General features: G+C 47.4%; 1 protein-coding gene across 1 annotated transcript in view; it reads right to left on the reverse strand.

Moving 5' to 3' along the window:
• GNB4 (G protein subunit beta 4) overlaps positions 1-2,952 on the reverse strand; it is a 28,594-nt gene extending 25,642 nt beyond the window's left edge. The window contains exon 1 of the mRNA XM_075716263.1: positions 2,941-2,952. The gene's annotated coding sequence lies outside the window, so the exon portion shown is untranslated. The remainder of the gene's footprint in view (positions 1-2,940) is intronic.
• Between the last annotated feature and the right edge of the window lie 13,532 nt (positions 2,953-16,484).

Here is a 16,484-nt window from a genome sequence, read left to right on the forward strand (position 1 = left end):
TTCCAAGATAAAATCATTCTGTTCTCTGGAAGCACAAGTTAACTTCACCACAGCTATCGTGCTTAAGAATCACAAACACCCACTGAAGATTCCCGTCCCATTAAGAGACTTTCAGGATTGTAAGGGTTTGTCATGTGGTTTGTTTCATTTTAATTTGTTGATACAGTTACTATTCCTGTTCACGTTACTTCAGACTTGCCCCAACTTTAACCAGTAATCACATCTACTATGCCTGTCACTTAACTGTCAGACTAGTGACCATCTTTTATACGGCTTCCAATATTTCTAGTAGGAGTCAGAGCGCAGCTTTAGCTTTTCCTCTGCACGCTCGAATGACTTTGCAGGCTCACGTCCCCCGATATTCCCACTACAACCCCAACAGCCACTTACTCCCCACAAGAACTACCAAAACATCTCTGGGTCCTCTGTTTATACTTCGGGAAGTATAGGAAATTCTGGAACGCACACCAAATGCTCTCGCGGTTAACTCTGTAGGTGAAGCACGGCAACCCCTACGAACCAGCGCTCGCGCTGACAACTGGCAAAGGCGAAGGGGGCCCAGCTACGGCCAGGGAACCGCTTCTCACCGAGCAAGCGCTCTGATCTCTCGGTTCAGATTCTCAGCAGAAAACGGACACAACGCTTTTCAAAGCAGAGACCAAACTAGAACACCAGAACTCCACTGAATACACAAAACCCACCAGACTCGAAAAATACAGTTTTTCTCTCTCCACCGCTTTTATAGTGGGGTTTAGAGGTTGGGTTACCTGCCTCTTCTCTTGAGACCATTTTGCCCTTCTTCTCCCTTCCTTTCCTAATACTCTCTACCTAGCAGAGAACAGCTACTGTTCTCTTGTTTCAGAAATTGGTTACATATAACCACATTAAACTCTAAGCAATTTTTTTCCTTAACTCACTCTTAGCTTTGAGACTTACCATGCTCCTATTTCAGAACTGAAAACCAGCCTGGAAAATCATGTATTTTCCAAGCTACAACAATCGGTCTAATAAAAGATAACACATCTATTCCCAAACTGTATCATTAACAGAAGGGAACAGATGGGAGGCTTATTTTGCGTTAGTTCAGATAATATTACAGCATAAACTAAACTTGTTGTCTACCACATATAAGCAATCTGGATGCTTTTCACAATTTTCAACGGAGACCAAACTAAAAATTAAAGAAGCCGATAACCTCAGCAGTAAGTTCAAATAAAAAAAAAAAAGAGCAATTTTGCAAAAAAAAAAAATCTGGATGCAGAAACCAGCGATACCTATGAAGTGTGACACAAAAAGCATCTAATGACTTTGCACTTTTTCTAAAGACGGGGAGTACCTTCAGATTTACCCTTGTCACAACACTCGTGCGACGCACAGAAGCCACAGCCCCTCGCCACGAGGCGAATTTATGGAATGCCGAAACCCAAACAAGTTCTAGATAGGTATAGAAATAAAAAAATTAAAAAAAAAAAAAAAAAAAAAGAGAGAGAAGCGTTTCCCCCCACGTTCCATAAGCCTGGAAGGCGCCTGTTGCTGCCAGCCGTGCAGCCTTTTCGCCCCGGACCGCCGGGGGCGGCCGGGACAGCGCGGCGCGCGGCTCCCCCGTTGTCCTCAGCGCCGGGGCCGGCCCCGACGACCCCCGGCGAGGAGGAGGCCCCGCCGGGCGAGAAGGGGGCACGCTGGCCGCAAGGCCACCTCCCGCGGCCTACGCCCACGGCTGCTCTCACTCCTCGCAGCGGGGTCCCGCGGGCCCCCTCGGCGGCGCACGGGGCACTCGGTGCCGCCCCCCCCCGGCCTGGGGAGCCGCCGGGCTGACGGAGCCTCTCCCTCCCTCCCTTCCGCCCGCCCCCCCGGCGCCACCTCCGGGGAGCCCTCCCGAGGCCGCGGCGGCGCGGAGGCCTGGCCCTGCCCGGCACCACCCTTCCCCGCAGGGGCTGGGCGCGGCGCCGCGGCGGGCCCGCGCCCCGGGGAGGGCGGCGCGGGGGGACGGGACGGGACGGGACGGCGGCGATGTCGCCCTCGCCCACCCCCGCCGGGACCCGGACCCCGGCGGCCGCAACCCTGAGGCGGGACCGCGCCCCTCACCCGCCCGCCGCCTCAGGGCGGCGCCCCGGCGGAACCCCTCCGCCCGCGGCCGCAGCCGGCGCCCCGGCGGGGAAGCGCAGCCCGGGCGGCGGGGCTTTACCTGCTGGCGGGGCTCGCGGCGGCGCTGCCGCCCGGGCTGGGGCCGCTGCTGGCGGCGACGCCCGCGGCCGCCTGAGCGCTCACCCGCGCTGCGGCTGGGCTCTCCCCGCCGAGCGCCGCCCCCCCCCGCCCCCCCCCCGCCGCTGCGGCGCGGTGGTGCCGCCCATGCTCCCCCCTCCCCCGCCCGCGGGATGGGGCCGCCCGCGAGGGGCGGGGCGAGGGCCGGCGGGCGCGGGGCGGCCGCGGCGCTCCCGGGGGGCAGGGGCGCCGGGGCTTCCCACCGGCGCGGCCCCGCCGCCCTCCCCGTGTGCGGGGAACTCCGCGCTGAGGGGCGGCGGGGCCGAGCCCGCCCCCAGGCTCCGCGGCCCGAGCAGCGCCGCCCCAGACGGGAAGCGCGCTGGAACCTTCCGCCCGGCCGCGAGCGGCCGCCGCCCGCCCGCCCGCAGCCCCTCTCCTCCGCCGCGGGGGCGGCCGGCGCTGCCGCCGGGCCAGGAAGTGAGGCCCGCGGCCCCCCGCAGCCCGGCCGGGCCGCCGCGCCCCGCCCGGCCCAGGCTCCCCGGCGCCGGGGCGAGGCGCGGGAGCCGCCGGCCGCCCCGCGGGACCAGCCGCCGCCCTCGGGCGGCCCCGCCGAGCCCCGGGGGACGGCCAGAGCCGCCCGCCGGCCAGGCTTCGCGCCCCCACAGTCCCCCCCCGCCGGCGGGGGCCCAGCTCCGCGGGCATCCCCCGCCCCGCCGCGCCCGGGCGGGAAGCACCTACCGGCTGGCCGCCGCCGGGTAACGGTCCGCGCGGGTGTCACCGAGCCGCCGCCTCCATGGCGCTCGGTCGCGGCGGGAGGAGCTCCTCCCCCTCCCGCATGGACCCAGCCAACGTGACGGGCCGTTGCCATGGCTGCGCAGCGCTGACGTCAGAGCGCTTAAAGCGACAGCGCCCCGCAGCTCCCGGCGCCGAGCCCGCCGTGGCCTGGGGCGGCGGGGCGGGGCCGGGCCCCCTCGGCCGCGGCCGCGTTGGGGGCGGCGGAGCCGCAGTGCCCGGGGAGGCCTCGTGTGAGGGCCCCAGGGCCCCGGGCACCGAGCGGAGCCGCCGTGCCGCGAGTGCCGCAGAGCCCGCGGCGGGCCGGGCCGGGCCGGGGGCCGGCAGCCCGGGCACCTCCCATCCCCTGCAGCCGGCAACGACCCCGGCCTCCGGGCGGGGCGGCCGGCGGGGGCTGCCCGGGGTGGGGGGGGGCACGGGGCAGAGGACGGGCCGGCGAAGCACGAGGCGTGCCGTGGGCCGATCCCGAGGGATGATCCCGAGGGGTGGTGGGTCAGCGCCCGCGGCTGGGGCGGCTGCTGGCGCGCTGGTGTCCGCCCGAGCGTTAGCGCAAAGCGGCCAAAACTTCTCCCTTACGTGGAGCCAAAGGGAGCGCGCGCTTTCCATAAAGCCTTCATCCTCCCCAGCACCCAAATGGCGGGCCGCTCTCAGCGGCACCCCAGCCCTCGGTGGCCACCACGGCCGCGTTGTCCTGCTCCGCTGGCGCGGGCTGGGGAGGAGCGCGAGGACCTGGCCTGGCCGGGGCTGCAGGGACCCCGTGGAGCCGCTCGTGGGGGTCGGGAAGGGACCCAAGCTCCATGTTTTCAGAGACCTCCTCGTCAGCAGCGCTGGCCCTTGTGGATGTGGCCAATAAAAGTCCTTGCCCTGTGGACTGCGGCGTTTCTCTTGGATTAGTAGCAAGGAGTAACCCCGCTGAACGTTGTCGATGAGTCACAAAATAGAAGTGATGCGCATGAATGGATACTCAAATCCCGTGTATTCCTCACAAAGCCGCGATCTGATGTCACTTAATGGTGCGCCCATCCTTCCACCGGCACGTGGAAAGCAGAAAGACCATCAGAGACTGCCTGCCGAGGTTGCATCAGCCTCATGGCGGATCTGTCTGCCCTTCCGCATCCGATGCTCAACCTACCATCAGAGTGCCAAACTATGATCACAGCCAATGTGAGACCTGAATATACGTGAGAATATATGGAATATATGTGAGAATATACGGAACAGCTAATTCGTGGGATGCTCTGGCCACACCTCCTCGGAGTCTTGCCTGCTCCACTGCCCTGGATGCCACAGGGACACCTCTGTAAGTCATCGCCTCAGCCCGGCTGGCACAAGGCAGCCCTGGTCAGGACTCCAACCCTAAAGATGGGACACTTGCATCATCCATCTTCTCAGCACGGGTCTGCCACACCATCAGCACCGCAAAGTCGCAAGATTTTTGTAAAATATTTTACATAAGTATCCTAACTACTGTGGGTAAAGCAATCTTTGAGCTATTAGTGTATTACTGATAAATGGCTCAGTGTTAATGGTAGTACACGCTGGAACATACAGTACGTACTGTAATGAAACAGCTCATTGCTTACCTTAAATCAGTTTTAAAAAACATTTATGCACTTCCTTTAACTGACTCAAACCTATTATCTTAATAGCTTTGTCCTGGTTGCAAAGTCTATGTTGTGCCTTCCTGCACTGGAATACATCTGTCCTCCGTTTATCCAAAGGACAGATGACATTCAGCAATATGTTTACTTTGCATTTAATGAGTGATCACATAGCAAAAATCAACAAGGAATGGGTTTGATTTTGTTGGACCATACCTGAAGAGGAAAAAAACTTTCTCAGAGTCACTGTATCACTGTAGAAGTTGCTTAACTTTTCATAAAAGGGAGAATTGGCACAAGGATAGTTCTCCCTTAAACTACACTTGCTCCCTTACATTTTTCTTTATTCAATCTTCAGATTTCCGAGTAGTGATTACTGATAAGATGCAGTCCTAGAATGAGCACATCATTTCTCATCTTCTGTTTTGAAAGAGCTCTGGAAAATAACGGGCAGTAAGCAAAACCCCAGAAAAGTTCAGATGGTATTTAGGTAGTTACCTATTATGAAATTATCAGTCTTTGTCCTTCCAGTGGAGCAAATTAAAACATTTTATAAAAATTACATCACTTATCCTCATGACTCATTTGGGAGACAGGGAAGTTTCTTCACTTGCAGACTGGGAAAACGAAGCACACAGGACACGGTGCTCAGCAGGGGAACTCATCTTGCAGGAGCAGCGTTGCGGCAGCTGTGGTGGTCCAAGGCTAACAGCAAAGCAAAGCTTGCCAGGAGGAGTATCTTTTCTTAGACCAACTGATACAAATAAAAGAAATTGCCTCTCCTCATAAAACTCATCTCACCTATTGTGTAGTCTGTTTAGTCATTTACATTAAGTATTTATTATACGAAGAAGTTACGAATTCCTAATGAAACAGAAATCCCCAGTCCTGCTACTGGCAACACTTTACCACCAGTTTTTATTCAGTTCTGCTTCTGAGCACTGCTTTCATATGCCAAACCCTACTCTGCAAAATCAGAGCTACCCCTAACGGAGATATTCTTACGCCAGTTCAGCAATGTGCTTTGTATTATTTTAGAATTTATATAAGGAATCAATTTGTTCTGCAGTGAAAGAGAAATGTTGACATACAGTGCCAGACAAGTTTTTAAAATCAGTATCTAGATGAGTTTCTCTAACGTGTTCTCTTTGCATCATGAGTTACTACAGCCAACACAGCAACTTCGGTTTCTGATAGATTAAATGCTACTGGAGGCCCCCAGTGCTTGGATTCCTGCCCAATGAGTCTGAAACATCTCCAGAGGGAAGGTAGAGGAAAGGAACCCATTTGGAGATTGTGCTGTTTCAGCCGTAACTGAAAACCTCAGCCAGGATAGCTCCAGCAGTACCCTAAACACTCTTTTGATGGAAATTTTATGGAACACTGCATGTTAGTACGGTGAACGGGTACCAGGAAGCAGTGAGACATTTTCTAAAAAGCTCCCCAGTCTTGGCAGGGCCTGAGACCAAAAGGCATAAAGATGGACAGGCACACGTATAATCTAAACGGCTAAAAATACCACTGAAGTCTATGTATGTCTTGTCTTGGTTCCAGAGAAATGCAGAGTTCGTTGTCAGCCTGGTACTTTCCGTTTTCCAGAAAGCCCCCACATTTCATCAGTCCATTAGCTAATTCCTTCCCAAAACACTTCAGGATATACATGAAGTAATCACGTTTGCTCAGGAGACAAGTTAAAACAAAACAAAACAAAAAACCCCACCCCAAGCCCCAGATAACTAAGATAAGTAAGAGACAAAGATCCAGAGGGAATCCCCTCCACTGGTGTGACTGAATCACACCACCCCTTTGACTGACTTTAGGAAAACAAAAGAAAAAATAATTTGCTCATTCAGACTGCAGAATTCATTTATCGATGTGGCAATCCACTTTCTTGACACCGCTATAATGGCAATGCTGGTTTCCTTTCCTCGTTGTTTTTTTCATTGGTTAAATCAGGCCACTCCCACAGTACATATGTTTTCCTTTTGCTTTGTCTTCATTCTATGTTTATGTCTGACAGCACTTCTGCTACTGCAATCCACGCAGCTATTCAGGTGAGATATGCTAACCTACATCTTCTTCCCTTTACATTTCCATCTTTCTCTTCAGATCTAGGCATTAAAATAGCGATTAACCCCTTACTAGTAAGCGAGCAATCTCATGTCATTCTTTATTCAAGCCTTATGAAGAGCCAAGACTTAAAAGTTCACTTAATTTACTGATCTAGTATAATTATTCTGCTAAGCAGGATTACACGTATTATCTTTATATTCTACATATACATGACAGGAAAACATGTCTACCTCCAGATATCCCTTCCTCAATTTATTCCTAAATATGAAAGCAAACGTTTTACTGCTTCAATCTGTTTTTACTCTTCCTGAAGTCTACCATTCATTCATTTCAAGAACCCTCCACTTGCTCAGCCACACAACTGAAGCATGGCAGATCATCTTTTGTCATTCTGTCGGTGGTTCTGCTTACATACGGGTGACCTTTCACAGCGCCGAGGAGCGGTGATCTCTGCACACCAGCTGATGCTCTACATGAAATGCGTCTAAGGTGGCAGTTTAGTTCACGTGGTGTACGTGTCTCTCTAGAAGTCCCAGAAAGAATGCGTGTGGCGAGTGCACTAGCTGCTCACCACCGGCTCTGGTCTTCGGATCACTCTTTAATTGGGCAGGTGGAGGGGAGTATCCTTCCTGTGTTTTACTGGTGTCCTTGTGCTACTAAGAAACAGTGAACTTCGGTTTCTAGGGCTGCCAATCCAGCATAATTCAGTTCCTTTTATATCCACAGGCTTATTCTCTAATATTTAATTCAAATAAGAAATCAAGGAAAGAAAATGTAAGGAGAAACAGTAATAATATTTTTCTTGTTATTTAGGAGACTGAAGAAAGAGTGGATGTCAGAGAGTGCATTTACTTTTTGAGGTCCAGTAAGACAACTGATCAAGCTGCACAGCTGGATTGTCGTGCAGCTACAGTTTTGAGTCTAAATTCCTGACTCCAGCATGAGCCAGGTGACTCATCCTTTAAAGAGAACTGAACAATCACTGAACACTATTTAAATGGAAAAAAGGGGAGTGGATATATATGCATAGATGCTTTACACATGGCCTATATGTATGCATGTATTTATGAATAATATATATTAATATTTCTTTCAGACCAAATGACAAAGGATAGTGGTGGAACCGCTGAAAGTGCTCATCATAAACCAAAAATCAAACGGGCTGAAAAAGCCATTTGATCTACACTCTTCCCTTCTAAGCCCAGTTGCAACACTGAGAGATCAGTAGCGGGTTTCACGTGCTTACTGTAATTTGCAAGGTATTTCACCAGTGTTTAAGATCACCAAGTGAGGCAAAAGACAATGCTCATATTAATCACCGTGCTTCTGCACGTTCTCTGCTGCCGCAGTCCAACCCACTTGTAATAATGGCACGCGAGGGCTGAGAAAACTCTACAGCATGTTTTGGAAATTCTTTTGATCTCTTCTGGAGGGGGAGAGGAGTAGGCAAGCAGAGGAAGGGGAATCTGTATTTGAAACCTACATAGAAAAATTTAAGAGTCTGCCTACAAATCCCAGACTCAGGGGATGAAACCTCACATCAGCTCTAACTCTCTGGCAGCAACTTTGCTTGAAATGGCCAGGGAGAAGGCTCCTTTCTACCAAGGGTGTGGGTGTGGAATTGTAATAGACGCTTCCATAAACTGCTGTCTGCTCAAATGTCATGATGTTGGCTTTCTGCCCCATTTTCAGCTGCAGAGAACAGCAGATGGGAGGGGCAGCAACAATGAAGATCCCTTTTTAACTCTCAGTTTGAAAAATCTCCTAACCCTTTTCAGTCAAATAGCTCTTCTCCTAACTATTATGAATGGCATTTTCTAGATCCTGCTTTGGAAATTACAATTACTTTACTGTATACCTAACCTAATCCTAAACCCCAAGAATTTTACACTGTGTGCAATAGGGAACAAACAAGGACCGGTGTCGCGGTTTAACCCCAGCTGGCAACTAAGCCCCACCCAGCCGCTCGCTCACTCCCCGCCAGTGGGATTATGGAGAGAATCGGAAGGGTAAAAGTGAGAAAACCTGTGAGTTGAGATAAAGACAGCAAAAGCCATGCACACAAGCAAAGCAAACCAAGGAATTGATTCACTGCTTCCCACGGGCAGGCAGGTGCTCAGTCATCTCCAGGAAAGCAGGGCTCCATCACGCCTAGCGGTGACTTGGGAAGACAAACGCCATCACTCTGAACGTCCCCCCCTTCCTTCTTCTTCCCCCAGCTCTATATGCTAAGCATGACATCATACGGTATGGGATATCCCTTGGGTCAGTGGGGATCAGCTGTCCTGGCTGTGTCCCCTCCCAAATTCTTGTACCCCCCAGTCTGCTTGCTGGTGGGGTGGGGTGAGAGACAGAAAAGGCCTTGACTCTGTGTCAGCACTGCTCAGCAGTAACCAAAACATCCCTGTGTTATCAGCACTGTTTCCAGCACAAATCCAAAACACAGCCCCATACCAGCTACTGTGAAGAGAACTAACGCTACCCCAGCCAAAACCAGCACAACTAGTTAGCAGCACACAGAACAGCAAGTGATCACTTTTTGTGAGTCTTCAGTTACTTCTACAACAAATGAAGAGTGTAATGTACATTAAAGTCGTGTTCCAGGTATAAAGTGGATGAGTGGAGACAAAAGAGAAAACGTGAATAGTCATGAAAGGAGCTTAACAAAGCATTCAGTAACTGACAGGGGTGCTAGAAGAGTGGAATTAGGAAGAAAGAAGTATTAAAGAAGTATCATTTTGTTCAGTCTGTTCAGAGATTGTTTGGCCCTTTTATGGAATGTGACAGGAAGCAAATTGAAGAAGAATGATCACGTCCGTTATTAGCTTTAGAAATTCTTACAAATATAAGCTAGTTTCCAATCACAACAAAATCAAACCACTTTTCACATTCTTAATGAAAGATTCTTGCATTCCACTGCTACCCAGTATCTTAAAAAATAATAGATGTAGTATTTTTTAGTATATGTATTTGCATAATACCACCAACACAGCCAAAGCCCACTGTATATAAATACAATACTGTCCCACTGAACACAGTTCAATGTTGCTAATTGCAGACTGCAGGATACCAAACTATCAGGTGTCACACTGGCAAACGCTTTGGTGAAGATCAGTAAATGAACTAAGGATTTAACTCGCTGAGTTGCAGTTGCATTACGGTCAAGATGGCAAAGGCTATTTATTCTTCAGTTTTGGAATCTAAGCTACCCTCCAGGTGTAGTGCGGCAAGAAATTTTCACTATAGTCGAGTGTTGCATATTAGACAAATTACAGATATATTTCACATTCCTCTGAACTTTGTGTCTAAGCTTACACTCAGTTGTCAGGAGTATTACTGAAGCTTGCAGTTTTTAAGTTTTGCCATTTAACTTACAGAATTTTTGGTACCTGGAGAGTTTTATGGTCACGCATGAGGAAATCCAATACAAGAGGCTGGGTTTCCAGGTCTACAGAGAGACAGAGACCGTTTTTAGTAAGCTCTTCAGCATACTCCTGCTACTGGCTCTTAACCTGCATCTGCATCAACATTGTTGCCGTGACCCCAGCCATTCCTGAGGGAAAAGGGTCTCAGTTACAGTGAATTAATGATACTGGAAATGGCACCGTGGCCTAGGCAGAGAAACGACACTGTCTATTGTTATCTGCAACGGGTTTAAAAGACTGTAAGTAATATAAAATTACACAGCAACTGTGCCCTTAACGAACTACTGTGCCCTGTTGGTGGACACTTTATCCAGATTAAATCGGGGGGGGAGGGAATAGAGAGAACATTGACATTTAGGGAGACAGCAATACATACTCTCTGCATTGCCAGTTCAGATCTGTACTATAACTGTGTTTCGCTCATTACTAAGATTTGCTACTTGCGTATCACATCTGTTAAATGGGCTGAAGAATCTAGAATGTTTTGGATATTTTACAATTTGAAGGCTAAGATGTCTATAGTGGTTTGGATGTGTACATCGATGATGACTCAACATTTAGACCTAATTCAGGAAAGGAAAATGAAGAACAGAGGCTTATTGGGCTTAATCAACTCATATACTCTTTAAGGAGCACATGGAAGAAAATACTTTGTTTCATTTGTGTTTTCCATCAGTAAGTAGCACTAGTACATGCACAGTTCTTTTCTGTCAAAGATTTTAAACTGTTTTTCAACTATGAGTCTCCTTCTGTGGGAAAGTAAGGCACAGAGTGGTGTAAACAGCTTGCCAAGCAACCAGTGGCAGAGCCAAAATTAGAATTCAGATTGCCTGCCCACCTGCCTTCCTTCTACCCTTGCTGCCGAGCAAGTTGCCCAACATGAGAGCTTTTCAGATGGAAGAACAAACGAGCAAACAAAGGAGTGAAATTAAATATAAGCAAAGTGAAAACGACCAGTACGAGAGTCCAAATAAGCAAAATGCAAAAAAGAAAGTGAAAACATTATAAAATAAAATTAGAGGTTACAATAAAGAAGTACTTTCCATTTTAACGCATGACTGCTAATGGTGTGTTAATGATTTTCCTCATATACACAGGGCTTCGGTCCAAAACTCTGAATGAAACCATTCATGCCCTTCCGCGCACCTTTTACCAGAAGATATCACTGCTCCTTAGCCACGGTGCTCCTTATTTCTGTTCATTTTTGCTTGCCTGTTTTCACTGCGTGCCATTTCAACGCTGGGGAAAGCATCAGCTTGACAGCTTCGCAGGCTCATGTTCTCTCTTTGCAGAGACGGGAAGGATGTGCGGCAGCGGAGGAAGCTTGCTATAACAGCGCTCAGCTGCATGCCTCAGCTCAGCTCTGCCCCAGATGAACCCGCTGGCACAGCTCTGTCCCCCTGTGCTTGCGAGAGAGTCAGTTAGGGACAACGGCAGTACTGGTTTCTGTGATGCTCTTTCTGCTAGAAACTGGACTCAGGCACAGTTCACATCATCCATCAGGTTGTGTTAACATGGTAACAGTTTCTACTCACTAATGACCTGGGCTAGATTTGACTGGGCAACAGGCCATAAACAAGAAAGCCTCCCTAAACCATTACCAGCTCCTCTGAACCATTCAAACCCCTGTAATGCTGGCAAAAAAAGAGGCACTTTTTAAAATAAAGCTGCTCACAACTGACAGAGAAGCAGTCGCCCCCGCACACACCTTATTCACTCACTGTACTGAACTGGCATTCCTTCAAGAGCTGGGAAGGGCCCAGAGCTGCTGATTCAAAGACATTTGGAATAAGAACTCTAAAATTGAAGGTTTTTGTTCCTTTCTGGCTTCTTGCTTCTTTCCTTGGCCTGCTCTGCCTGCCCATGCTGAATGTCAATCAGCAGAGCAGTAGCACCTTTGCAAAGAAGTCCCGAGTACCTTGGCAAATACATTAAAAAGCATGTGAAAAAACCCAAGGTTTCCACAACTCCAGAGAAGAAAAGGCTGGTTTAGAGTGGTGGAGGCTGAGCGACAGACAGGGACAAAGGGTCAGGAATCGATAAAGTTATACAATCTTGTCTAAACTACAGCAGACCCAGAGGTGTCTTTTTCAGAAAAGACCTCTAAGTGATCCTCATAGTGCATCCACAGCTTATTTTCAGAGACATTTGCTTACATCAAATACCCCTGGAAAAATTCCCGTAAGGAAACTGCCAGAATCAGTTGCTATCTGCACTTGCAGAGAATTGCATCTTATGTCAAAGTGGTTGTGATCAACCCAAAGTATTTCTCAAAAAAGGCAGTTGCATTTTATTCAAGTCTCTGCCACCTTATAATTGACAGCTATTTGATGTTCAGTGCCATCCTGGAATGAGTAACAGCTCAAATGTTTATTATGAATTTCTTATGAACCTGTGGTTAGGACCAGCCTAAGTGAGCAAACAGAAAAAAATGATTTGAATTCAACAAATTCAAGTCTCCCTCTTTGATGGCCTGATGAAGCTGGATGATCTTGATCTTTTATAACTACTGAATAGCTGGGAATCTGTTTCTTTTGCAACCTGTCAGTTTGACAGCTACATTTAAAAAAAGGAGCTGTTTTCCTGATGATTACCATATGAAGCTCTAAGTGACTGAGCATTTCATCTTTCCATTTTAGCAGGCAAATGTTGTATTTACTATGCTTAATAACATTTTCAAGGTCAATATAGCAGGATATTCCCTACAATTGTTTAAATTATTAATATAACATTTTGAATCTTAAAAATGAATACAATGATTTTAAGATAGCTGGTCAAATTCTGCAGCTACATTGATTAAAATCCTAAACAATTCACTTCATGAAATCTACTGCAGTTTCAAGCACTTGTAACAGGGAAGAGAATTTACCTATCTTTTTGCATTGCTAAAACAGAAAGAGAAAACAAGAGCGCTCAGTAGTGCTAATATGAACCCTAACATATCTCCACTGGGATGAGGCATACTGTAATAAAAAAATACTTAATCTTTCAAGGCTAAATCATGTTCAACTGTCTCTGTTACACAGGCAGGGTAGGCCCCTCACAGCAAGTATGAGAAGAGGTTTGGCTGTTCTTTGGATGTCTTCAAGTTTCCTGGTAGATCCCACCGCAACAGGAAGCTGGGGAGTTGAGCAACAGACCTGGCACAATAAGCTCATTGATCTCTCAATTATTTCTGCTAAAAGAAAGAAAAATAAAGATAGCAAAAGGAATTGGAGAAGTCAGGATATGCTGGCTTATGTGTGCATTGTAGAAATGATTAGCTAAGGTAGAGGGAAAGAACATCAAATGGGATAATGTCCCTGCGTGATTATCTTCAGACTACTTTGATTAGTGACAAATAGGAGAGAGCTGGAGGTCTATACAAATGTCATTAGACCAAGGGTCGTAATGTGATTTAGTGACGTGGCTACAGTGATAGCCGGTTCCCTTGACACAGCAAAACAAATGGCGTTTTAGCATTGTTGGTTCACTACTGTGCTAAAAAGCAAGCATCCAACATAAATGTTTGTCTGTACGAGTAGGCAAGCAAGGGGCTGATGCTTATTTGCATCACTGTGTATTAAACTGATGACTTAAATTGGCATAAGGAGAGTCAGGTCCTAAGACAAAATGTACTTCAATGCACTGCAAGAGTGCAATGTGGGTTGATCTTTCCAGCACACCAAATAAAGATTAATTCCTTTTCCCACTGTTCCCCTTCCTGGTTTTCTTTCATTTCCATTCACCTTGCTTTGTCTTCCACTATCACTGGCTTCTCCAGGTAGCACTTGCTGGGGGACACTTTCTGCAGCGGCTGCGGGCAGCAGCTTCTGCTGCACTGTTTGGTTTCAGGGGATCACCACTCGCAGTCACACTGGCTGGGCTCCAGCTGGCCATGCTAGTTCTCAGATTGTGTTTTCTGGCTATCTATTGGGCAGTCCTCATCCCATAATAGGGCAATTTTTAACTCTTCTCTCAAGGGAAGTAGCGAGAAATAAACTTTCTTTGGGATAATGAGAGATAATGCTGCTTGCAACCCCATTCTGGGGTTGTTTTCATAACCTTAACTATATCCTGGTTAATTTAACCCAGTGGTCCCTGGGATATAGCAGTGTCTCATCTACTACTTCAGGGCATCATACCAGGAGAGCCAGAACAAAGTCTGTAGGAAATCGCCCCAGTCCTTTTCTACTCTTCAGCCAACTAAGAATGACAGAGACCCTCTTCAATGACTGGAGGATGGGAGTCTGGGTATGTTCAGTGCAACAACCTAAATGCATTCATAAGCAAATGGATTTTTGTTATTAAATGATACAGTTTTATGAATAACTGAATCGTAATATAATTACTTCCAACCAACTCCATCCATCAACAAAATCAACACAAAAAGACATTCTTAGTGAGTATATAGGACAGAATGAAGTTAACTATTTGAAATCTTGGTTGTCAAATTCATATTGGTGATTAGATTCTTTATAGACTAATTGCAGCTGATCTCTTTTTTAGCATTTTACGGTATGTCTGTCATCATCCATCTACAAAGCATATGAACAGAATTTTCTGTTTTACAACCTTGATTTAATTTCATTTGTAAGCGCTAGGAAACAAATTCAGCAGTGTTGTGCAACTGATGAGCAAGGCCCTGAAACACAGTGCACAAAAACATATTCCCTCTAACTTCACCCATCTTCTAGAGGACATAATGCAGTTACTGTTCGCCTTCTTTCATGGTCATATTGTTCATACCAGTGGGAGGACGCTCCCTCATGACATATGACTGGCAAAACATCAGTGTGCATTGAAAACAGATACTCTGCAACAGTCTTCAGACACCCTGCATCTAAGCAGCGATGAATGGAATGAAAATATTCTCAACCTAAGATAGGAAAGGGGGGAGATGGTTTACAAGCTTCAGCACTTCCTTGAAGGCCTTCACGACATAAACAATAAATTATGTACCTGATAGGCTTGAACACAGTGACAAAGCAAGGAACCAAGTCCTCAGCACTAGTTTTGAGTGATTTAACAAAACACTCCTTCTGTGATCATTTTGCTTTTCTACAATATTTGTAAATTCACAAGGGAAGGAGAGAGCTTATGTACAGAAGACAGTACTGTGCTGTTTATTCTGGACACAAAATAATACCCAGAGCTTCCTCTAAAATCCTGCTGAGAACATAGACTAAAAGAAAGCCTCCAAGAGGAAGTACTGAAAAGTAAATAGGCAGCACAGGCAACGCTGCCGAGACTCACTACAGAAGGTCAGTCAGTGTGTCAGAGTTCTGGTTACTACCCTGAATGTAAGCCTGGGAGACAGAAATTGCCATATAATTCTTTCTGCAACATATAATTACATTCTTAACCTCTTTGTCTTTTTTCCTCTTTGATAAAGAGGAAATAATTCATTTCCAGGAATGTAAGTAGCTTTAATTCACTTAGATCAAGCCTCTTTTTCTTTTTTTCCTTTCTCCGCCCCCCCCCCCCCCCCCCCCCCCCCGATTCAGTGCCTGACTCAGAACCATCATTCTTATTGCTTCTGTCAGACTATTCCACATCTCCCAGTGGTTTTCACTACTGCAGTTTGGAAGCACTCTTTGTTCGTATAGTCTCAGTGCCTACTAAGGCTTTTCTTTTCACATTCTTTGACGTTTATTCCCTAGGAGCCGGATCCTTGTGTCCTTACTTGTGAGCCAAATCTCCCAATGAATTTGCAAACGTGCAGGATCAGCAACTTTTAAAAGTTTATTTGTTCTTCAGGGTTCTCTACGTTCACAGGAAAAAGGACGCCTATAGGCAAACACTGCATCACTAGGTTTCATCTTCACAAAAAGGAAGCTTAGAGAGGAAGGAAGGCACAAGAGTACGAAGTTAACGATTGAAAAAACAAAAACCAGCCTTCTCAAGTTTTTTTCCTGAGAGGCTGGTGGTTACGGATGCAGTTACAGGACACTGAACTTACATGTTCCTTGAAATACATCAAAAGACTCCGTCGCTGGGTTGGCACAGTGTCAGCAGTAATAGCTGATTCCAGAGTGTTGTCAGAATAATAGATATCTTTGGATATATTTTCGAGACATCTTTCAACTTGGATATCTATACAGCACTTACATTTCGGCACCTGAACTTTCTAATGGCCTGACACCTCAGGTTGGAAAACACTTGCCTGCTCCCATTTACCTCAGCTCTGGTATCTGCGTCAAAGAATGCTGGCCTGGCGTGTTAGAAAACGTAATGTATTCAATTTATGTCCTACATAAAAGTTGAGATCAGCATCAACGACCAATCTACAGCTTTAATGCAAACAAACAGCACTGCTGACAACACTATTTCTGTGGATAAGGACTCTGTCTCACAAATTTGCATATTAGACAATCTTCAAATTTTACTTTAATGCAGCTGTCCCTCTTCT

Source organism: Pelecanus crispus, chromosome 9 (genome assembly GCF_030463565.1).
Source record: "Pelecanus crispus isolate bPelCri1 chromosome 9, bPelCri1.pri, whole genome shotgun sequence".
Lineage (NCBI taxonomy): Eukaryota > Metazoa > Chordata > Aves > Pelecaniformes > Pelecanidae > Pelecanus > Pelecanus crispus.